This window comes from Pinus tabuliformis, chromosome X, assembly GCF_031772625.1.
Source record: "Pinus tabuliformis cultivar Carrire ecotype Pingquan chromosome X, CPIR1, whole genome shotgun sequence".
Classification (NCBI taxonomy): domain Eukaryota; kingdom Viridiplantae; phylum Streptophyta; class Pinopsida; order Pinales; family Pinaceae; genus Pinus; species Pinus tabuliformis.
This window is the reverse complement of record NC_142308.1, coordinates 464832395-464838542: the sequence shown is the minus strand read 5'-3', so window position 1 is coordinate 464838542 and position 6148 is coordinate 464832395.

Genomic DNA, 6148 nt, shown 5'->3' with positions numbered 1-6148 from the left:
ACCCTAATATTAATATTATAAACCCAAAGAATTAATAAACCAAAGACATTATAAACCTAAGGGATCAATATTAAACCCTAGGAATATAAACTCAATATAATAAACCCTAAGATTAATGCTATAAATAATATTATTAAGCCTCACTATTATACATTATAAAACCAATGGGAAAACTTAATATTATAAATCCAATATTAAAAACCCAAATATCATAAACCCTAATATTAAACCCCAATTTTGTAATGTCATAATGCGACGTTGAATAAATTCCAATGTAATCTAACATTATAATATAAATATTTTAAACCATAACCCAAGAGATTAATGAACCTAATGGATTATTAATATTATAAATCCAATGGAGTAAAACACAAAAGGAATTAATATTATAGAACCTATGGATTAATAAACCCTATTATAAACTCAAGGGATTAATATTATAAACTAGGGATTGGTAAACCCAAGGGATTGTTAATATTATAAACCCGGGTGATTAATAAACCCAATAGATTATTAATACTATAAACCATAAGATTAATATTAAACCCTATTAATATAAACCCTAAGATTAATATTATAATCCCAAGGGATTGTAGACCTAACCGATTAATATTAAACCCTGGGATTAATATTATAAGCCCAAATGTTTTTAAAGCATATGATTAATATTAAACCCTTAGATTAATATTATAAACCCTAATATTAATATATCAAATATAACATTAATATTATAAATACTAAGAATATAAACTCTAATATATTATTATACATATTAGTGATTAATATTCTAAACTCAAGGGATTAATAAACCAAAGTATTATTTATATTATAAATCGAAAGGATTAATAAACCCAAATGATTAATAATATTATAAACTCCAGAGGTTATTGATATTATAAACTTAAGGGATTACAAACCCAAAGGATTAATAAACCCAAGGGATTAATAAACTCAAGGGGTTGTAAACCTAAGGGGTTCATACTAAACCATCAGATTAATATTGTAAAGCCTAGGATTAATATTAAACCCTAGGAATATAAACAGAATATAATAAACCTTATTGTTAATATTATAAATCATATTATTAAACATCGCTACTATAAATTATAAACCCAATATTAAATCCTAATATTATAAACCCATTTTTAAAAACTTGAACATTATAAACTTTATTATTAAACTCGAATTTTGTAATGTTGCAATAGGACATTGAATAAATTACAATGTAATGTAACATTGCGACAATGATTGTTAGACTGATTGCGGCATTGATACAATGATTGTCTCAATGCAGTGTTGGATATATAATTTTACATTCAAATGTCACAATATTAAACCCTAATAAAAAACCCTAACATTATAAAACCCATGGATTATAAACCCTAGGATTAATACTATAAACCTTAGGATTAATATTATATACCCTATTATTATGAACCTTTAGATTATAAACCCTAATATTAATATCACAGACCTAAGGGATTAGTAAACCTAATGGATTAATAAACCCAAGCGATTAATATTATAAACCCTAGGATTAATATTAAACCATAGGCATATAAACCCAATATAATAAACCTTAAGCTTAATATTATAAACCCTAATATTAAATATGAGTGTTATAAATTATAAATCCAATATTAAACCCTAATATTATAAACCAAATATTAAAGACCTGAATATTATTATAAATCCTAATATTAAACCCCAATTTTGTAAAGTCACAATGCGATGTTTAATAAATTACAATGTAATTGTAACAATGCTACAATGATTGTTAGAATGATTGTCGTATTGAGACAATGTTTGTGACAATGCAATGTTGGATAGATTTTTGTACCATTCCTATGTCATAATATTAAACACTAATAGAAAACCTTAACATTATAAAACCCAATATAATAAACCCTAATATTATTAATATAAACCCTAAGATTATAAACCATAAGTTTAATATATTAAACCCTAAGATTATAAACCCTAGGATTAATATTATAAACCCCAAGATTAATATTATTAACCTTCCACAATAAGCCTCCATGGTCAGCCATGGCCATCTACTATGGTTCATTATAGGCCACTTCTAGATAAACCATGATTCCTAAGGTAAGTATGGTTCACCATGGCATTCATGTTGACAATAGTTGACGATGTCAACAATAGTCAACCATAACTAACATGTATTAATCTATAAATATTATAAACCTTAACATAGTCAAACACATTTATCCCTTAGGGCTATAATATTAATCCCTTGAGTTTTAATATTAATAATCCATTGAGTTTATTAATCCACTACATTTATAATATTAATTGCAAGGGTTTATAATTATGTCATAAGGCATTCCTTTGGAATGACCTCCCCTCCTTTCTTAGTTGTCTTCCTTATGCCTTTTTAATCTTATGTTAGACAATTTAAACGTCTTCTACCATTGGATCCATCTCTTGTGAAATATTACTTGACTCCTTCATTTATGCAACCTCAATTAACTAACTCATTAATTTGTGCTAGTCATAGATTCTATAACTCCAATATTGTCACATCACCCAAAAAATACAGTATTTCACCTACAATATTGTCATTTTTCACATTGAACGAATAAGAGTTGTGGCATCCTAGAGCCTTCTGGGGAATGACTACCCTTACTAGCTGTCATTTTGAGCTATTCTTCCTCCAAAGTCTAGAAATTTTACATCTTTCAACTAGGGTTAGTCTCAAAATGGATGAGGGTGTTTGTCTTAGTAGAGAAATGGGATGTTGTTCAAGATTCCTTGGTTGTGGCTAAGAGACACAACATGATCCCCTAATTTATTTTTCCTTTTGTGGTATTTAAATTTCATATGATTGTGAACCCTACTTATTTCTTACAACTGCTGTTTACTCTTATCGTTATTCATAGATTGATTACCAAAGTCTCCCAAATTTTCCTTACTAGTAATATGATGATGTTAATCACTTCTGCAAGGACATCATCTGATGCAGGCTATTATTGTTTGAAATTTTAGGAGCATGCCCACTCCAATGTTTTCCCACTGTAACCCATCTAATAACAATAAGTTTATTTAACTCATTTTACTCCGTGAATTATTACACTATGTTCTTTGTAGAGTGGGTCTTAACTGTATTCTTTTCGACTTAATTTATTTATTCTTTTTGCTTCTATTATGAGAATTTTTAATCTATCTGAGGTTTCCCGAGCAAGGATAAACCTTGATGCATTGATTCCAACACTCACTTCAAACAAAAAGGCCTCAATTAGGTCTCTTTATGGTTTTTTATTTTAGTACAGTGTCTTGTACTATGTAATCTAGGTTATTTGACACCAAAACCCAATATTTGTCTCCCTCACTAAGGTCTTTGTTCGTGAAATTCTCTTAACTCAAAGAGAAATAGTGGTTGTTCCCTAATTTTGTGTTCCATGAATAACATGGCCGAAAACACACTCTTTCATTATAGATTCGAACCTGGCTTCCTGGAGCATCAAACCTTTCAGTTAGGTATAACTGATTTATTATAGTTAGAGTCTACTCATGCAACCTATGTTGTTTTCATTCTTGAACTGAAGGTAAGTTTGTTTGAGTGCTTCTCTCCAAAACTTAGCATTTCAAATATAAACATGAAGATTAATCATGCATTGGGATGTTCTTACAACAAACGAGAAGTGAACACATGATCAAGAAGGATGTTTTGAATGTTAAGGTTGCATTTGCTTCTAACTTGGAAATAGTCGTTTCCCTTTCTTGAATGATCATAAATAGTTTGATTTTGTGAAAAGTGATTATCCTTAACTCATGCTCAAGTATTTTTGTCTATCGAAGACTAAATTAGGTTAGAATAGATTCATCAAAGAGTTTGGATTTTTACAAGTGGAAGTTTTGGATGTCCATGGAAAGACACAATAAGGGAGATAGAACAAAGATCAAGTTTATGACATAAAAATATTTCCTCTTGTTAACCTTGTACAACTTTTATTATTCACTATATGAAACAAGACAACATTATTATGTTTTTACAATGCAAGTGTTGTACTTGGTGACTTTAAAATATATGTGGAGAAGGCTTCAACACAAATTACTTATCTACATATGTCCTTGTCTAATATCTAGCATGCGTTATTGATGGAAGCTCAATGTGCTATAAATATTTCCCCTTTAGAATTGGAGCATCATTTTGATAAGGTGTCTCATTTGACATTATCAATATTGAATATGTATGGAACATCCATTTGGACATAATATTATGTAAAGGATATATGACCTTTACCCCTTTTTTATTGAAATTCGTTTGGTAATTTTTTATTTAGGCTAAAAGGGAGAGTTCTATGTTTTTCCCATCTAGGCAGTTTAATATCCAGGTATGGAGTCAATGGCTAAATATGCAGGACCATGCTTTAGAAGAAACTTTCATACCCATTCTTCAAGATTAAACTGAGAATAATGCATTTGTTAAGATGCTCTTAACTGCAATAGAACAAGAGGAACAACGATCCTCAAATATATCAAATTATCAAGTCATGAAGCTTATAATAATAATTTTGAGTCAATTAATGTATTCATATGTATCTGACAATCCATAGTAATTTTATCCTTTCTCACCTATATGACAATGCGTTTACGTGTTTCAGTAAGTGATGATTCTAATATTTTCCTATTAATTCTAATAGACTATATTTTTCCTATCAATCACAGTTTCCATGTCCAAGGACAAATTTCTTATACACTTATATAAATCTTGCAGCCATTTCGCATATACCAAAAGTGGAATGTGAGGATGCCAACATTATTACCTCATGTTTTTAAGCGTTAATGTTTCTTCTAGTTTCTCTTCCATTTTCAAAGTTGCTACTAAAAATTTAGACTCGTCAATGATGATTCCTTAATACATTCCACTATTTGATAAAGGAAACTTGATATCTAGAAAAAAAAAATGTGTGTGCATATACATTGTGAAACATGGATTCTAGCTGTAGATTATTCATTTTCATGGCATCATTGTGCCAAGTAATTCAACACTCTACCTTTTTTGTACTTGTATTGTTAAGAGAGATGTCCATGTTAACTTCAAAGTGATTCAGTCCTACATCCTTATGAAATGTTATTGGGCCAAAGGCATTTTCTTTATTTTTTTGTAAGAAATTTTGCAGTGTCCTTGTTTGCATGGTTCAAACCCTAAGTCTTCATGAATTGAAAATAGTTCCTATTTTTCATATACAATAGCGACCATCCTATGCACAATTAATTTTATGGCCTACAACTAGATATGAAGTATGCTATTTTGCTATGCATTCATATATTGATATTCTTTAGGCCACATATTCTCTAATATTTTAACATGTGCATTTTCTAGAACATTTCTTTGCAAGTGTCAGTAAGTTGTCACTAATTGTTCATCATCAATAGCTTTAGGCAGTGCTGCTAAATTCTTCATATTCAATCTTCAAAAGGAAACATCCCTCCTCCTTAGGCAGTGTGGCTTGATATAGATCACCTAATCAGGTTAGCAAGAAAGGATGTGACACTAATAGCGATGGGAGGACCTCAACAAATATTTCTTGTGACTTTATCAAATATTTCTTTGAGATATCTGATGTTATGTAAAATATTCTTTTGATGGCTACATTCAGATGAAAGGTGATCGATTTAAATGAGAAATGAGTTATGGTTGCTTGATGCAAAAATAAAAAAGTGAGAAGCTATAATGTTTATGTGCCACAAGTGAAGAGCTACAATATTCCTATACAATATGCTAGCAGACTTAACATTATGGACTACATATTTCTTTGCATAGTAGAAAGAACTTGAGTTCTAAATTGTCTTGTTTTGTAGTTATACAAGTAGAGATTTTGTATTTATATTTACTAATATTATAACAAACATCGGTAAGTCTTATGCCTCTCTAGTTCATATTTAGCCAAATTGTGAGAGGTTTTCTAAGGTAATGTGTTGACTTTCATCTTCCAAGGAAGATCTTAACAAGTAATCTCTTAAGAGAAACACTCTAGTGAGTTTTGAAGGAAAAAAAATGCATATTATTATTAAATTCAAGTAATAACAACTTTCATTTGCCAAGGATGGATTTTTCATGCAATATGATGACTTTCATGCCCAAGGAACATATTCGCGATCATCTAGGAGCACCACTTGTGAA